This window comes from Lytechinus pictus, chromosome 13, assembly GCF_037042905.1.
Source record: "Lytechinus pictus isolate F3 Inbred chromosome 13, Lp3.0, whole genome shotgun sequence".
In the NCBI taxonomy this organism is placed as follows: domain Eukaryota; kingdom Metazoa; phylum Echinodermata; class Echinoidea; order Temnopleuroida; family Toxopneustidae; genus Lytechinus; species Lytechinus pictus.
Window position 1 is genome coordinate 20337440 of NC_087257.1, and position 19923 is coordinate 20357362.

Sequence of the window (19923 nt, forward strand, 5' to 3'; positions counted from 1 at the left end):
TCGAACAATGACGTAGAGATCGAAGCCGATATACAGCTGTTCCCGATATTCGGAAAAGCGGTGTGCATATGGACATTCAAATGCAATTCAGACTTGATATGACATTTGAGAACAACATTTGGTGGTGAATTTTGCTCGAAGTTGGTCGGTGCGAAATTAGCGCCCAATCCCACGGAAAAATCCCAAGGAAAAAATTCAGAAATTGTGATTTTAGTCAGCTGGCATGGCTGAGTTCAGATTAGTATAGGCCCTTTTTGGGGGGGATACATTTACATATACTATGTAAACTACGAATTTTGTTTACAAACGTCAAAAACTATGCCAATTTTTATATTTGAACAAATTATATCGTATTCATATGTAATAAATATTCTAAAAAACCTTAGGCCTAACTAAGAAGAAAATATCACATAACTCACTAATACCAAAATCCCGCCATGTTTTCAGAACACTTCTTGATTTATCATGGAATATTTCTCTGCCTCAATTTCTAAAATATGTTAATTCCAAACAGTTGTAGGTTTTCTCTGAATAATTATTGCAGTCTCTCTAGAAAAATTGAATAGGAATCGTTTGTCACTCTCTCCAGTCACAGTTCCGCACACAAAGTGCACATTTTACCATTGAAATTGCATGCGCAATAAGTGGTGCGTAGCTTTTTAGGGCCTGCGTAGCCTTTAAGGCTTTACTTTATGTTTTAAAATTTAGGACACCTTACCATGTTTCACCTGAATACTACCATGTACATGTCATTTTAATTTACCAGCATTATCTACCAACAACAACAAATTATAGGCCTCATTCCAGAGCAATATTTTTCGGCAAGGTTTCCATTTCAGTGAAACAATGTCAATGTTGTGCAGTAACCAATGGCCTAATTGACACTTTGACAGTCAATGTCATGACAGTACTGCACTGTACAGCATTAATTTAACAAGTCATTCATTCATAAATTCATTATTATTTTATTACCGGATGTACTGGAAAAATGCAGAAAGCTGCAGCCAAGTTTCCAGGTCTAGCTTTCGTCCAAGTTTAATCTTCTTCCACATGTATAATATGTGTGACAGTGTCCAGTGTACATGGTGCATTTGCAATCATTTTTGTCAAATCAAATAAATCATTCCCAAGGGTGACTGTACCATTCTTTATTCCAGAACTTATCAAGCCTGGCTTTGAAGGAATTTACAGATTCATACCGGTATTCAGAGATGGTTTTGTAAAACATTGAAATATAGATATCAGGCCATACGAGCGAATGACTCAATGACAATGCTCGGCTCATCTCACCTCAGCCTATACAAAGCATATTAACGCACCCCATAATCCATTTCGCCAGAGACAGACGTGTCCCGGCCCGCGCCAACGGGGCAGTGGCGGTACGGTGGCAGTGAAACCCCGTGGCAGTACAACGACATCTAACAGTAACACTAACAGTAACATTCTAGAAAATCAGGCCGAGCCACTAACTACGAAAACAATATCAAAGAAATTTTTTATCTAACTTACTGTTTAGCGTATTCTGCGAATGAATTTGAAGTCGTTGTCCGAATCTGACCTGTGTTCCTTTAGTTTATGATGAATTATAGACGGACTTCTGAACAGCAAAACAGTGGTTGATCGGGTTCTTTTTTCAAATATTGCAATTGGCGGTTACATGCGTACGTGCGCGCGCGCGTGCGAGAACAACACTTACATACATAGAGCGAGCTAGCTAGCAGCGCAGCCAACACATCCCGATATTGGGGGGGGGGGTAAATCAAGACCAAATCAGGGGGAGGGGGCTTCTTAGCCAAGATACATCCCGATATGGGGGAGGAGTGAATTGCATGTAAGACCAAATCAGGGGTGTCTTTTTCTTGATTGGTTCTGGGTTGGCAATTAACCATGCAGTCAATTTTTGCCACTGCTTATCCTTTGAAAGGATCTATGAAAAAAATAATTTTGCTCAATTTTTTTCTGTTCTATAATTCCATGTCTTTCTTTTTTTCTTTCCATTGTCTTTTTTTCTTTTTCCTTCTTTTTTTCTGTTCAGTCTTTCTTCTTTTCTTTGTCTTTTTTTAAATTTATTTTTCTGTTTTTCGATATATACATTTTTTACTTATTTCTTTTTTCCTTTTCTCTCTTTGTTTAATTTCGCTTTTGTTTTTATTGCAATTGAGAATTTCGTTCATTAGATTTTTTTCTGTTACATATTGTACTAGCCTGGCGGCAGGGAATTTTGATACTGGGGGGGGGCAAGACAATAACAGACAAATCATTTCAATTAAGCAAGTATTAATGACCGGCCTAGAATAGCTCTCCTCTTTATAAACACCATCCATGAGTGAGAAAAAAAATAATCAAAACACAATTTGTAAAGAAAAAAAAAGAGGAACGGTTTATGATCAAAAGCAGTAGTAGCGATATATAAATTGGCCGGGAGGGGGCTTTGGTCGTTGCAGACCAAAATCAGGGTCTGCCGATGGGAATTTCAATAGGGGTTGGGGGAGGAAGACAACCAACAGTGAATTCATTTTAAGCAAAATAATGACCTATGGGACATTGCAAGAAATTTGCAATTGAACGCAAGTCAATTTCAAACTCCAAAATCAATTGAAAGTCTTACTTTTCATTGCAAACTTGCAACTGATTTATTGTTTCTTCCATCAATAAATCTATAAATTGGTTTACTTTAGATGAAATTAGTCTATCACTTGTAAATTTGCAACCGAATTTTGGGATTGACTGCAAATATTTTCTTGCAACACCCCATAGCTCTCTTTATAAAAAGTGGCCATAATTAAATAAGAAAATTAATTTAACAAATAGAACAAAACTTTCAAGAAGGGGGGGGGGGCGTTACATAAAAAAACTGTATACCGTACAGATAGGAGAGGTGGTGTGCCGTTCAAATCATACCAAGAAACAAAAAGAGAAAAGAAAGGATGGTGAAATGTACAATTTTCTATTTAGTACAATACACATCTTGTTCATGCTCTTTAAAACTTGCATGTTTTAATTTCAAGATTTTTACGGTAAATGATTATTATATTCTTCCCTTTCGGGAGCGGCTGTGAAATAATTTGTCCGTTGATATTAAGGTACAATAAAAACCCTTTTTATCAAATAAGATTTCATTGACTCCTTTTATTTTTGCACTCAATGCATCAGATATAAATTTAGAAGGTAATATGTACAATTGTAAAATATAACAAATTAATAATATTGTATTTTAAGCACTGGTTCAATACTATTTAAACACATATAGGCCTTTTATTTAATAAAGACAAAGACAATTTAAAAGAATGCAACAGACCATGTTTGCCATCATGAGCGAATGGGCCTGATTTGGGGAAGCTGCTCGCATAAAAGTCACAACTCAAAAATTTTAATAATTCTAATTTTTAATCTTTGATCTTTTTTTTCTTTAAATCTTCGGAATTATGTTATTTGGTAATGCAATTGGGCATACCATTCACCATTAACATAAATAGCATTCATTAGGCACACACCACTAAGCCACAATTGCGTTACAATTATCCAACAACTATCCATTAATTATACCACTATAGAGGCACATACTACTGAGACACCATATTGGGCATATGGTATACCATTGATACAAATCATACCATTACACATATACCACTGAGACTATTGGACACCACTGAGACACCATTGGGTATATGGTATACCATTCACCATACCAATCATATCATTATAGAGGCACATACTACTTAGACACCATTGAATACCACTAAGACACCATTGGTATATGGTATACCATTCATCATACCAATCATACCATTAGAGGCACATATACTACTGAGAGTCTGAGACACCATTGTATACCACTGAGACACCATTGGGTATGGTATACCATTCATCATACCAATCATACCATTAGAGGCACATACTACTGAGACACCATTGTATACCACTGAGACACCATTGGTATATGGTATACCATTCACCATACAAATCATACCATTAGAGGCACATACTACTGAGACACCATTGAATACCACTGAGACACCATTGGGTATATGGTATACCATTCATCATACCAATCATACCATTAGAGGCACATACTACTGAGACACACTGAGACACCATTGGGTATATGGTATACCATTTACCATTAAATAAACTACCAATTACCATTAAGAACTTACCATTGAAACACCACTTAAATACCATTCGCGTACCATTTACCATTCAGATCACCATTCAACTACCACTTACCATTAAGAACTTACCATTGAAACACCACTTAAATACCATTCGCGTACCATTTACCATTCAGATCACCATTCAACTACCATTCGCCACCATTCAAATACCATTGGCGATTTTTATAAGGGATGAGCATCGGGAATCAATAAAAAATACATAAAATTGCACAAAACTGTTACAAAGCAATCAATACATACTTACAACTTAAGGCGCAATATGGACGGCCCTCAAAACTTCGAAATAATTCCCCAAAACGAAGCAAAAACGTCGGAAAATTTTGCCGGTGTGCATTAAAAGTCGTTTGTACAGGAAGCAATGGAGGATCGATATAGCCTTTTGACGAGGCAACGAGATAAATTGATTTTTATCTTCGTGCTAGCAGAAAACAAAAACAAAAGAAAAATAATAGCCTAATCCTTATAAAAACAAAAAATAAAATAATAATCGATTATAATACGTTTATAATACGCTCTTCCTATTAATTTCACCCTGTTTATTCACTGAGGATCCTATAGAAATATACTAGAAGTCTTTGACAAAAGGCTATCGTATGAGGCATGCGAGAAAGGGTAATATGAATATTCATAAGTCTAACTTAGTGGCGTAATTTCTTTTTCGATGGTTTGGCTGCGTGGCAGCCAGTGAATAAATCACTATTTTAACGGCCTTTTGTTTTTATTCGATTAGCTTCTTTTCATGTAATTTTTTTCTTCATTCTTTTCTCGTGTTCTAGTATTATTTCTTAGTTCTCCCTCGTGATTTCTTTTCACTTTCTTTATTTTTTATCCCCTTTTCCGTTTTGTTTTTATTATTTTCATATTTTGTTCATCTACTTTTCGTTTCGTAGTTGATTTTCTTTTCCTTTCTTTACTGTTTCATTCTTTTCTTTTTGACTTTTGCTCTTTTTTCTTCATTTCTTGTCTTTTCTTTTCCCTTTCGTTTTCTTTTTTATTCTTTTTTTCTTTACTTTTCTACCTATTGTCTCTATATTTAAATTAGTTTCTTTATCATCTTTTTTTTTCGAGAGAGATTATGCACGTGGTGTCGCACATTTTTTTTAATATGCATAATTGAAAACAATTGATACACCTTGTGAGTAAAAAGATAATTTGATAGCCTATTTTATGTGGTTTGTATTGACGCTTGAAATGATGAAGCCTATTCTTTGCAAATAATTTATTTCCTTGTATTATATTAAGAAGTACTAGTAATTTGATATCATTTCATATTTGTATTTGAGTATTATTCTATTGTTGTAAATTGTTGTACAAAATAATTATTCAGCCTTTGGCTGCGAGGCATGTTTTTAACAAACCATTATTGAATTGATTTTAGCCATATATATGGCTGCTATTTTTTCAAGCATTCAGCTTACGGTAGCTGGTCTCTGCATTTGAATTCATTTGTTATTGTTTACATGAATTATGTCTATATCTTCTTATAACCATAGGCGGCGGAAGTGGGGGCGGGGGGAGTATCCCCCCTAAATTTTAGGTGGGGTTACGAACCCCCCTAAATTTTTTGTTGATTACCTTTTTTTTTTTGCTTCAATTTTTTTTGCTTGTCATTTTTTTTTGCTTTTCAAAAAAATGTGGTGCCCCCTAAAATTGTTGGCTTCCACCGCCAACTACATTGTCACCGTTGTAATTTAATCATTATGTATGTTTGATTTTAAATAATTGTTATAAATTTGCAATTTTGAATAAATGCAGAAATACCTGCTTTAAAAAGAAAGAGAAATGCTCGCATATATGACGTCACAAATAAAAAAAATAAAACTCTATTATTATTTAACGAGATATATAATCCTGTATCCCCCCCCCCACTGTTATCAAGTCAATATACACCAAACATATTTCCTCGCACTTCGGGTTATTATTGTTTTATTTAGTGACACATGCTTCTTTTTCATGACCACTTTAAGTGATTTCCCCATGTTATGGTCTTAATATAAAACAGTTCCTATCCGTGATTTTCATTATTGGATTGTTGAGATCTGTCTACTCTCCATGAAGTCCTAAAATCAGTCCTTAAAATTTCCCCTTTTCTGATCTGAATATAAAAATTTTTCAGCTCGCGCTTTTCGCTCGCCACATTTGGTCAGTGAAATACGTATGGTCTTAATGAATTCCTACAAACAAGCATGAGAATGCCCCATTTCAGGTCTGAATTATCTAAATTTTCAGCTCGCGCTTCGTGCTCATAATATTTGATTAGTGAGATGCATATGATAATCATGATTACAATGACTACAAAAAGTGTTTCATGTGTTCAGATGTAATTATAACAAAATCAGCAAGCGCCAAGGGTTAATAAGATAAGACTTAAGTAAATAAACAAGACAACTTTGAGGTTACGTGTGACTGTCTTTAATGACCATGGCCAAGAGACCAACACTAGATGGCGCGCTTACAATTTGCGGTTGCAACATCGAATCATCATAATACAACATACTGGCGAAGCACTTGGCACTCGCATTAGATGACTATTATGAGATTTATACTCATCATAGATTCCTAAAATATAGTCTTTAAAATCTCCCTCTTTTAGGTCTGAATATAACAAATTTTCCGCTCAGTAGCGTTGTCCTTAAAATGTCTTTATTAGGTCAGTATACCTGCGCGCACACTAATTGACTAAACAAAAATTGCTGGTGACCCCCCCCCCCCCCAATGCCGTGACCCACGGTACGCCACTGAGTGTGACATCAATTCCCATTGTTTGTATGTTTACGAGCATTTTTCATACCATGTGTATTTTGGTAGAGCACGATGAAATCCCTCTGAAACACTAATTTGGTGGGAATTGGTCCATGGTGCCTTGTCGTTTATTTTCACTTGGACTGGTCTACTAGCCATTTCGTCCAGTTACCAAATCGTCTACTATCATTGGTATGCCATCAGTCTACTACCCACATGGCCTAATTGCCATTTCGTCCACTCACCATTTTGTCTAACAACCAGTTGGTCCAATAACCATTTAGTCCTAACCATTTGGTCTAATTGGACTAAGTGTTAATCGGTTAAAATTATTGGAACTAAAATGGATATTAGACCAAAAGGTTATGAGAGGAAATTGTCATAAACGAACAGGTGATAAGACGAAGTGATGATTGGAATAAACGGTTGGAGCGAAATTTAGATGGAATGTTAATTAGACTAAATTAAGGTAGACCATGTGGGAAGTGAACGAGTTGGCAGTAGACGAATTGGAAATTTACCTTAGATATGACCTCATGACATATGAATACATGATTTGCCCCATTGTAATCTAGGAACCAGTCCAATGATTTATTGACTTCAATGGGGCTAATTATGTATACCTAATTTTATGGCCTAATGTAACGGGATTCATTAGGTCTTAAAGCCCCTATCAGCCTATATGCCTACGGACCGATTCCCACCATGTTTGGATGTGGAGGTATTTCATCATGCCCTACCAAACTAGGCCTATAAATCACTCAAATTCGAAGAAGAAAAATTTCGTGACGTCATCACTTTGGTACTCTATAATTTTATTTTATCTAGTAGACTCCAGTAGATTTATAAATTGGGCCACTTGATTTTCAACTGGACCAGTACTAACAAAATTGGATGGTGCTGTTTACGTGGTTTAGTTATTTGCATTTTTTAAAAGCAATAAATCATACTTTAGAGTGACAATGCAAAAGATTCTGAAGAAGTATGTGTAGAGACTTAGAATAGGCCCTATATTTCAAATTAGAGCAGAAAGATTAATTTATGAACCATCTATTCCATCTCATTTAGAATTAGCTTCACGGTACCGTACGCCATGACGTATTTTTCTTTACTTGGGCAAGTGTTGGTCCTGAAAAGGACCACCCAATCTCTTTAAAAAATAATAAAAAAAGACGTGTTGCATTTTGACCAAGAAAGATCAGTATGGAATCCAGTTGAGTACTACTAGATTAGGACACAAGTAATAATATTGTGACCAGTAACAAACTCCAGTAGACTAATATTATATTAAGACCACTTTAATTTCGAGTTAGTAATTCAAGATCAGTTTGACAAGTGGAATTTCAACTTGTAACTTTTTAAATTGACTGGTCTAGCTTAGTTGATCCAGTCTAATTTCATATGGACAAATATACGCGCAGCACTGAACCAGTAAGACAAGTAACCAATGTTGCAATTTCCAGATCGAGTTACCAGTTGAAATTCTACTGGTCAGACTGGTCCAGTTTAAACTGGTTCTTTGTGATTTATTACTTTCTCCATTAGTTTGTGATGGAGGGCAAAGCACGTGCTCTTTCCGTAACCCGTTGGGAGAATCACGAGACTGTCATTTCCTCTCTGATCTGGGCCTCTTCCAGGGCCTGTTTTTGAGGCACCTTTAAAGGAGAATGAAACTCTTGGAGCAAGTTAGCTTTTGTGAAAGCAGAAAAATCAAAGAACAAGATCAACAAAAGTTTGAGTAAAATAGGACTAGCAATAGAAGAGTTATGAGCATTTGAATGTCGAGATCATTAATGCTATGGAGATCCTCCCATTGGCAACGCAACCAAGATCTATGATATCACAGATGAACAACTCTCCCCTTGTGGACACTGAAAATATACCCCAAAACATCTCTTTTTGCTCATTCTAATCATATGACAAACGATTCATCAATAATATAATGTTGTGAAACCTCTGTACTTGTCCTCTCATATTAAGAGAACACCTCACCGTGTGATAGATTCTATAAAAGTGAGAATATAAGTGAAATAAGTACTAAAGCAATGAGGGAGTTGTACGTGTGTGACATCGCAGATCTTGGTCGCATTGCCAATGGGAGGATATACATGGCATTAGTGATCTCAATATTCAAATGCTCATAACTTTCTTATTATTCATTCAATCTTCCTCAAACTTTCAACAATATGTTTCTTTGATTTTTCTCTTTGATATGGATTCAGCTGGTTTCAAGGGTTTCATTCTCCTTTAATTTTATTGCAAATTCTTCTTCAAGTTCCTCCATATTTGCAACGCGAACTACGTTTCTGACGTCAATGTCGACTCGATATTGACCTTGATTCTAACTTATTACATCTCTAATTAAAAAAAAAATGTATTTTGTAAACGCAGTCATGTTTGTTCAGAGCGTGATCGGTTCATCACGGACGGACATTTGATAGATTTTGAAAACTTTGAAGGCTTGTAACAAATTAGGAATAAGATGAACATGGTTCCTTTGTGTTTTATAGTGAAGGGTAGGGCAAAGTATGTTGAATGATGAAAAAAATTTGTTGCCATGGTTACCTACAAACATAGGTAGCCACTAAATGTGCCATATCACGGACGGACATGATAGAAATGTGGTTTTCAGAATTTTTGAACATTTTTATTGTTTCTATCTAAATAGCTTAACTTTGACCAATAAACGTTAATGCAACTTACACTCGGGTATGTTAGCTTCTATGTTTAGCATATTGAATTCTTAACCAATATCAAACTTCCGAGAGAATTGCAAATATTTTCCATCACGGACGGACATCTCGGACGGACATCACGGACGGACACAATTAAAATACATTGGAAGTACCTTGTAAGAAGTTCTTATTACTTGTTTGGGGGAACAAATGCTATTGTATTGATGATTTGTACATTCTTTATATGATTAAACAATATTAGTTGCACAATCAAGTTTCTACAACTTCAATCAAGTTGCTACAACTTGATTTAAGTTGTAGCAACATGATTTCTATGCTAGACACACAAAATAATCTAGCCATATGATTGCTTTTAAACACAGTTCTTTTCAAAATCAAATATCCTAATGCACATTGTCTTCTTTTCAATTTAGAGAATACTGTAGTTGGTACCAAATCAGCATCCAGTGGATCAATGATCATGTTGATAATTTTCATGATATATCATGATGATACATGTTCATACATTTTTAGGCATTAATTTTTGAAGAGCACAGATTTTTTTATGTCCAGTAACTAAATCCAAAAGATTCACAGGTTGCTTATCATTATGCTTGTTTGGTGGATCAAGTATGACCACGACACTTGTCTATAGGCTCTCTTCAAATTCATCTTTTGTCCATATTAAAGTGGAGGGTTACACTTCGTAATTCCGAAGGTTCTTGATTCCGAAGGTTCGTAATTTCAAAACACGCAAATTGCCTATACCTCGATGTTTGTTAATCCGAAAACGTAAAAGGGTTCGTTAGTCCGAACATTTGTGGCGTTATTCCGAAGGTTCGATAATCCGAAAACGAAATAAGGTTCGATGTTCTGAAGGTTCCTTAATCCGAAAACGAAATAAGGTTCGTTGTTCTGAAGGTTCGTCAGTCCGAAAACGAAATAAGGTTAGTTAATCATTTAGTTTTCGGACTAACGAACCTCATTTCTTTTTCGGATTAACGAACCTTCGGAATTACGAACCTCACTTCGTTTTCAGACTAACGAACCTTCGGAATTACGTACTTCATTTCTTTTTCGGACTAACGAACTTTCGGAGTTACGAACCTTCGGAAATACGAACCTTCGGAATAACGAACCTTCGGAATAACTGAACCTTTGGAATAACGAAGCTTCGGAATTACGAATGTATGCGAAAGTGGAGACACCCCTTCACATCAACAGCCCTCATGTATTTAGGCCCTGACTGAATCCAAAATTGAAATCAGATACCAATTAAACTTCTAAACACTGCAGTGCAAGCTTTATATGAATTGTATGCATTTTCACAGATTTCTAGATCAGCAATTTGCTCAAAATTAGCTCCAAAATGGACTTTAAAAAAAAGGAATTCTTGTACTTTTCACAAGCCTCAAGGACGTGATGTCATGTTCTGTTAGAAGCATTGTGAATCCATAGGTTTGTACATGGAAAAAAATGATTTTAACAGCCAAAGAAAGATTTCACAAAAAATTGTGAAGAGTTGTAGGTTTCCATCCATTTGAGTTCTGAATAATTCTCAGTGCCATTTTCACTGCAAATTGGAACTAAAATTAAATTCATAATCTGCTCAGTATTTGCTCATTGTCTGTCCGTGATGAAATTAATGTCCGTCTGCGATTATTTTGATTGATTTATGATATGGATAAAATGTATGGATTTTAGCTATTTTCAAATGAAATGATGTACAGAGTCTAGTGAGATGCTTCTACACACTTTTATTTTTGTTTCTATTCTGATAAAGAATAAAAAGCTGAATCCATACATATTATCCATATCATAAACTCAATAAAAATTATCACGGACGGACATTAATTTCATCACGGACGGAAATTTCAAAATGGAATGTTAACATCTAGCAGAAAAATTTACTTCCCATATTTTTTCTACTAATTTATGTTTGATGATAGATTAATGTTCAGAGTACAAGAAAATCCAAACCAAATTGGAGTAACTTTGAAAACAATAAAACTAGAGTGAATTGAATTTGAGTGAATTTACATTGTCCGTCCGTGATGAAATTAATGTCCGTCCGTGATAATTTTTGATCGAGTTTATGATATGAATAAAATGTATGGATTTCAGCTATGTTCAAATAAAATGATGTACAGTGTTTAGTGAGATACCTCTACACCTTTTTATTTTTTATTTCTATTCTGATAAAAAAAAACTTTTTATATTTTTTTTCATCACGGACGGAAATTTCAAAATGGAAATGTTCACACCTACCAAAAAAAATTACTTCCCAATATTTTTTTTCTACTAATTTATGTTTGATAATAGATTAATGTTCAGAGTGCAAGAACATCCAAACCAAATTAGAATAACTTGAAAAACAATAAAACTAGAGAGAAATTAATTTGAGTAAAAATGTCCGTCCGTGATGAGAGGTAATAGCACCCCCACAAATAAAATGGACTATTCCAGTACTTTCGGATTTATCAATCTTCATGAAACTGAGTTCTTTGAAACCTGAGATATCAAAGATTGTCTTAAAAGCAATTTTGATAGAAATATTTAAAAAAAAAAATTCACCTCAATGCTAACCCTTAACCGATCATGCTCTTCATAATATACAGATTGAGATAAATATAATTTTAATGAAATGAATTCTTCTTTAAATAATTTTTTTTTTCTATGTTAAATGCAAGCAAGATTGATATCCATTACTGAAATACCTAAATCGCGATTTATTTGAAAAGCAAGTTCGTGATTCGACCGAAGTTTTCTTATCTCTTCTTGTAATGCATATTCATTAATCTTAACAGTGACGACATCTTATAAATATTCATGTTGCGCATGCGCATACATGTTTTTCATTTAATTCAACATGGCGATTCGTACGAAATCCGAAAATTGATCCTCTATTGTACGATTCCATCGAATTTTCGTAATTTTAAGGAGAACGTATCTTGAACTCAGTTTGTTTAGGTAAGGTCAGTCCTAACTGTCGTATTTTTGGTTTCGTTTTATCATCCATGTTTTTGTAATTTAGCGATTAATCTAGTGCATCAGTGCACTCCGGTGAGAACGAGTGGGAGCGTTCAGGACCTCGACACTGTCTAAAGACGTCGTGTCGAGGTTCCCGGGGCAAGAATAATACCCAAAAAAATCCACAAACACCCCTTCTAATGGGTTTTACGGTCAGTTTCTCTCCTCATACATTTATAAAGTTAACATACTGAACGAAGTGTCGTTCTAAAGAAAAGGCCACACCCTCAAAAGACTTAACACAAATGACAAAAATGTGGACAGTTGCACACTAGGGCGGTATTCTGAAAGCTCAATTAGCGCTCAATTAGCATTTTGGTATTCTGAAAAGTCACTTAAGTGCCCCTTTCCTTATTTGGCAGGGTTGCGTTGCGCGCACTTGCAGCAGTACGCGTTATGACCGCGCGAAGACTTAATTGAGTAGTTACGAGACTTTTGGTATTCTGAAAAGTCTCTTAGCGCTCAATTAGCGGACTTTCCAGTGAAGAAAGATAATGGTGATAAGAGGTCCATTAAGTCTCAGCATCTCTTTCTAAATGTGGCTTTCATTTCGTATAAATATCATCAAATCGGTTTAATACTGCGACCCAAATTAGGAGGAAGGAAGATAATAAAGGAGAAAGGTATAAAAAGGGAATAAAGGGAAAGAAGGTGGTATATAATGGGTGTCCAAACTTGGTGGACTTTTAAACAATATGTTTCAGGCTTAAATTTGTTCAAAAAATATACACAATTTATATAAGTAAAATAAGGAATTGGGACTATATTTGGTAATAAAGAAATTAGAAAAGAGGGAAAAAGAAAACAGAAATTGTGTACTTATAGGGGAAATATGACTATTATTTTTCTATATTTTCTTTTATTATTAGCATCATAAAGTGATTTTTTGCACATTATTTTGACAATAATGAGATTGCCAAATCACAATAGATGCCGCAATGTTCAGGGGGGAATCAAACCTTGTTTCTGACAATGAAAAAATAAGCATTGACCCCTTTGGTACAAAAGAAAAACGATGCCATCATTTTCCCCACCTATAAAATCTTAAATACCATAACATTTGTACATCCAATTTCAATAAAATTTCGGCTTTTTTAAAACAATTATGCTTGTTTCATTTTTTAAATCCATTTATTCAAATCAGCATTTTGTTGAAGAAGATTTCTCATGAAAATGAAAAGTATGATATTTTTTAAATGAGTAGGAATTAAGTTAAAGAAGAACCCCCCCCCCCATCATGACCCCGAGACAGAGGCAAATAAAATATTGTAAAAAAAACAAACAAACAAACAAAGAAAGCTACAAATGGATTCAAATAAATGGATGTGAAAATCAGAACGCGTTCGAAAAAAAAAAGAGAAAATCACAAAGGTACAATCAATGAGAGAAAGGGAAAAGACAACAGTTAGCTTCAATAACATAATGAACCTCTAATCTCCGATGCAAATGCTTTTAGCATTGTTTTTCAGCAAAAATTCTTTGTATCAATATCGTGGTGCAGTGCACCTGCAGCAGCCGGGCGCTGCGCTGCAAGCAAAGACCTTATAATATATTACTAGACCGAAAGCTGCGTGCGCGTTCAGCACAAAACAAATGAGATTAGGCTCCGCCTACCGCGATCATTTGAAGACAAAAATAAGCCCTCATTGACATTCATGAGCATGAAGATATTCATAATCCGGCCTTTTCATTGGCTAAGAGCGTCATTAATACGCGATTTCCCCGATTCTTTGTCATCGATACTAGTGGTATCGTGTTACAGAATTAATTATTCATTTGACCTCATTACGTCATCTAATTTATTCATTCTGAAACTTTTCTTTCCACACACAAAATGGACCTACGAACACTCCGGTGAGTACGTATAAATTGATATAACCACATTAATTCAGTGGACTATTTACACATTTCACACTGTATTTTGTGATCTTAGGTTATTTCTTTAACTAATTAGAGAGTTTGCTATCATTCTTCTGTTAAAGAAAAGCAGAATTTGGTCTTTGAAATTGAAGTTAGATTGTCATCGTCGCCCGGCCCAGTGCAGCCTGTATGTTGCTTTTCAGTGGTTATGCCGCTGTGTCAACCACATGTATTTTGTACGGGCTCCTAGCCGGCTGGGCATCGAGAGAAAATCGGGCCGGGAGCCCACGATTGATTAAAACAAGAAGAATGAAGCTTCTTTTTGTACACTGTATAACGTTAGATCTAGAGGGAGATCTGCATCTATCTTCAGTAGATCGAGACTCGGTCAGGAATAAACTGTGAAGCGGAGTGTGGAAGAAGATATGCCTGTCATCATTGTGTCAATCCTCACTAGATTCTCGTCAGTTTCAGATATCAAATTTATTTTGCATAACTTCAGGCTTCTTCTGCATTTAGCCCCCCACCCATTTTAATTCTTATTGTTATTTATGATATATAGTTAGACTCGGTATTAGAAATAACATGCTGCTCTGCATGTTTGTCTTACTCTTATTATCAATAGATCAAGATCTAATTTCTAACATGGTTAACAGAGCCTAGTCTTGCTTCTTAATTTTACTTCATCAGTTTATATTATTTTTATCCATCGATGCTTGTACGTAGATCTAGGCCTACCTAATTCAAATCTAGTCATCTAACTTTTACTTTCCCAACCCTCGACACGTACCCCCAGGGCTTAGGATCTAGGTCTATAATTTTAGGCCTAGATGTAGGTCTGGGCCTAAACGACTACATGTACGAGTATGACTGTCAGTGGACCAAGGAGATCTAGATGATCTACTCTCGGTCAATAATGGCAATGAAGGTTTAGCCAGGAATGAAAGTCAGACATCAAAAATTTATAAATCGATACACATCTAGGTAAAGTCATCGAAGGGTTAGCTTTACATTCTAGGTCTAGATAGATCGAGAGTCTATCGATAGTCTAGACCTAGACCTTATTTAGATCACATGAATGCTGTCACGAAGCACTGATTCTGGTTGGACTAGATCTAGTATACTTTTTTACAAATAGATCTAGACCTAGTGCATGAGATTATGAAATTATGTTGTTAAAATCAAATGAATTAAGATTCGGAATAAAAAGATGCAGATTTTTTTTTTGGGGGGGCAGACATGTGAAAAATTTAGAGAAACCTGAAATTCAGAAAGAGAGGGCCCGAAGCAACCAATATTGCCTAGCCCTAGGGCTGTTTTTTGCATTTTCTAAATTGGATTTCATGCAATTCTTTTTTTTTTATGAAGGTTTTCACATTTCAGCTCTCACCCAAACCCCTCCCCCTACAGTGTTAGAAAATTTATCCTTAAAATAAAAGAAGTTCCTGCAGCAGAGTCTCGAGAACACCTGTAATTTTACCAGATTGCATAATCTTACATCATATCATGTAAAATTACGGGTACAGGAAATTCGTATTTGGTGTATGGAACCTTACACATTTCCTTAAAAACACCATTTTCCCCTTTTTAAACAGACCTGTTCTGTAGAAAAATTCCTGTTTTATGAATTTACAGAATGATTTTTATTGCCTTCTGCAAAATCTTGTTTTTTTTTCTGTAAAATCAGGTTTTTTTTTTAACAGTGTACATACGGCCATGAAAGAGATCACTTGACACTTATTGTTCTCTCTTTTCTTTCACAAACAGGTTGAGTTTGAAGAACAAGAAAAACAGTAGAGGTCTACCCGGTACCTATGGTTAAACATGATGATCATAAGTGCATGCATCATTTTGCAGATTCTCATCCAGGTATAAAAGTTAAACTAACCCATACAAAATTACAGATACATTATATGCATTGAAATGAATGTTAACCATGTTTACATTAAATAAAAATAACCTGAGCAACTGCTAAAAGGTAGGATCTATACTGAATATACACTTCTTATATATACAGGCTCTCGACTCTCTCAAGTCTAAAATAGAACCAATGCTAAAAGTTATGTACCTTGGGCAAATTTATAAAATAAGGTCATGTCCTTGATCTACTATTATTTAAATGGCCTTTTTATTTCCTATTTGTTTATAAACAAAGCAATATTTATTTTTCATGTTTTATATTTTATAAAATTCATTTTATTCATTCTTTAGTGTGATATTCATATTTCATATTTGTAGATTTACAATCTTTTTTAAATCTTATTATTTTACATTTTGTCCAATAGGATGATGCAGCTCTACAATTTCCATGGAGGTGATTGATGATGATAAACAATTGGTGAAGTAGGCCTAATAGAACAGTGATAGGACCACAAAGAGAAATACAACCTACAGCAGTTATATGAGTGAGTTAATTAGTGATTATTTTTAATAATGGGGGGTTTTCACAATTTTTTTAGGCAACAAATAGACCTGCCTTTAAAAAAAACATTTCAATTCTGTTTTTAGATTACAGTTAGGTGTCGTTTTTATTCGCAGATCAAAATATTCTGTGCAACAAAACATATCAACTTTAATTCTGACTATTATATATAATTTATATATATGTTAATTCATATATTCATATTTATAGGAAATCTCTGACATTTTTTTTTATAGAGTACATGTAGTTATAATGGAGAGTGGTATGTAAACTGCATAGAACAGGTTTAAGTGATATGCTTTGTAGAAGTACAAGTTTATAATTAGTAGAAGTAAGATTTCCTATGTTATGTGATGAAGAAATATATATACCGGTATGTATAGTCTTACTTTTCTTAAAGCATTTATGTTTTACAAATCATGACAATTTTAATTTAAATTCATTGATTTTCTTTCTCTATTTTTTCAATCTGCAGGACTGGTGTAACAGATGTTTTCATTCAAGAAATCCAACAAATTGAAGAGTGACTTAGCTTAGGAAGCACTTGATAAAGATGGAAAAAAAAAAAATTTTCAAGTCCAATTTTTTTTAAATTTTATTATTATCACAACCCCAAATTCATGAAGTATGAAATTTCCTGTTGATTTTCATTAAAATTGATTGCAAAAGTAGAAGCTATAAACATACAAATAGGAGCGGCGAAGTGAAGTTGAAAGTGGGGGGGGGGCACAGGGAAAATGCTGTATTATGTGAAATTTTTAAGAAGTTGCGAGAGAGCAAAATTTTGACATTTTTAAAAAGAAAATCCAATTTTGTGATAGATTTCGACAAAATATCCAGAATGATATATTTCACCCTTTTTTTTGGGGGGGGGCAAGAGTCCTTCAAGCCCCCCCCCCCTCTATCTGTAGTGTACGAAACTGCTTATCTACCCCCACTCACATGAATTATTAAACTTAATGCACAAAGGATTTCCTTATTGTTTTCTTGTTTCAAAGGGCACTCGTCATGGTGACCATAAAACGGGTCCTCAGGTAAAAGGGGCACAGAACAAGTTCTTTAGGAGCACTTTTCTTTGGTAAAAGGGGGCAGTTATTCGAGAAAGCTAGGGCACTTACAAGAAGACGAGGGGGCACTTTTTAACACATAAAACGCGCCCTCAGATGAAAGGGCACAAAACACGTTCGGGGGGCATTTTTTTGTAAAAATTTGCATACAAGGAAGAGCACTTGGTAACACCTAAAACAGGTTCTCGTCAGGTGAAAGGGACACAGTACACGTTCGTGAGGGGGCATTTTTCTTACATAAAATCAAAGGCACTTTTCAGTGCTTCAAAAAGGAGGGGGAACTGTGCCCCCCAGGATCGCATGTCCCTGCATACAAAAAACATTTTCGTTCGATCCAAAGTATTAACATACGCTTAAGAAAAAAAGTAAGGCTAAATCCTCTGATAATGTGATATTTTTTCTGGCTATTAATAAAATTCACAACTAACCAGAAAATGCCTTCATGTCTTTCATTTGTATTCATATAGTATTTGTACAGAGCTAAAATGAAAGGGATTTGGAATTGGCAAAATTCAAAATGAGATGGAGATCGAGAGAAAGAGTGATGAGAAGGGGGTTGAAAAGAGATGAGAAAGAAATGGAGGGGCACATATGAAGAGATAATTTAGAGGGGGAGGGGTAAGAGAGCATGAATGGTGGGAAGTAGGAACAAAGGGGTGGAAGAGAAATAAGATGAGATTTATGGAAACCAGGAGACAGATAACAAGTGGGAAAAAGAAGAAGGAAATATATGTAGGAGAAAGGCGGCACCAAAAGAACGTGAGTGGGAAAATTATTAAATGGAAAAACAGAGCAAGAAATGCTGGAGAAAAAAGGGGACAGGAAACGTATTAAACATAATAAACTGGGGCCCGTTTCATCATGAGTTACAAGTATGGTAATTATGATTGGTTATAGCTGCTGTAACCAATCATAATCTAGGTTACCACGGTAATCACAATAACAGCGATGTTTAAATAGCTGTAATTCATTATGAAACGGACGCCAGATGAAGAAAACAGGCACGGGGATCCAGGAGGGGGCCGGCCCCTTACGTATTATACCTTGAACAAAAGATTTTTTTTTTGCTTCTCGAAATTTGTAACAAGAAATGTACTCTATTAGTGGTGAGAGTTATTTTTTCAGTAACCATACTCAACCAGTGAAAATTACCATCAAATTGTAATAACCATGTTCTGCCCCCACCCCCACCCCCTAGAAAAAAAAGAAAACAAGACTTTTGGGTCAGTGCAACAGCCCCCTTTGATCCGTTCGGCGGCCTCTGCCGGCTATTTAGAGTCTAGTTTCAATTCAATTATTTTATTTTCCACTTTCAATTTCATATTTACAATTATGATACAATTGACAAAGTAACATATAATCACATTTGAAGTACATACAAAAATTGACAACATTATAAAATTACAATAGACAATTATCAAATCGAAATATAAATAATTGAAAGGGATGGAGGGCCAACTGAAAAGCAGAGCTTGTATAATGTAGGCCCCCCTAATATTGATTAATTAATATTGATTCTGTACATTTGTTAAAAACTAAGATTGCTGTATATCTTAACATGTGACAATTTGGGAATGGCAAAAGCAATGGAGACCTCTTTACCTAATCAAGACTTGATCTACTCTTTTCATCTTCCCTTTCAGAATTAGCATAGGCCTATAAGACGCAATACAAACAATGCTTTGTTTTTTAGTGATATCGCTTGTGATATCGATACTTTATAGAGCGCAACGTATCGTCTCAGATTTGCGCTTGCTTGATTCGCTGAATCCTTCGCGTCACGAGCGCGTAACAAAATGAATACATTAATGAATTTGCCAAGTTGACCTTTGTCATTGCGCTGATGTGCGTATTGTCTGATACACGTACAAAACCACAGTTGACGAGGGAGCATCGTACGAAATTAATATTAATGAGGGCTTATTTTAGCTTCTAATGGATTAAACAAAATG

General features: G+C 35.1%; 1 protein-coding gene and 1 long non-coding RNA gene across 6 annotated transcripts in view; one reads left to right on the plus strand and one right to left on the minus strand.

Annotated features, from left to right (window-relative positions):
• LOC129275129 (retinol dehydrogenase 16-like) overlaps positions 1-19923 on the minus strand; it is a 47036-nt gene that overhangs the window by 16406 nt on the left and 10707 nt on the right. Inside the window, exon 2 of one of the 4 annotated variants that reach the window (XM_064108593.1) lies at positions 4420-4593. The exons of 2 other annotated variants lie outside the window; for them this stretch is intronic. The gene's annotated coding sequence lies outside the window, so the exon portion shown is untranslated. Of the gene's footprint in view, positions 1-1509; positions 1656-4419; positions 4594-19923 lie in introns of those variants that run through there. One more of the 4 variants, XM_064108591.1, reaches the window with a different exon arrangement.
• On the plus strand, positions 14162-17464 carry LOC129262922 (uncharacterized). 2 transcript variants are annotated; one of them, XR_010295500.1, is made up of 4 exons: positions 14162-14480; positions 16250-16351; positions 16768-16887; positions 17380-17464. It is a non-coding gene; the product is annotated as an uncharacterized LOC129262922 (long non-coding RNA). The 2 variants fall into 2 exon arrangements; XR_010295501.1 differs by having other exon boundaries at positions 14162-14476.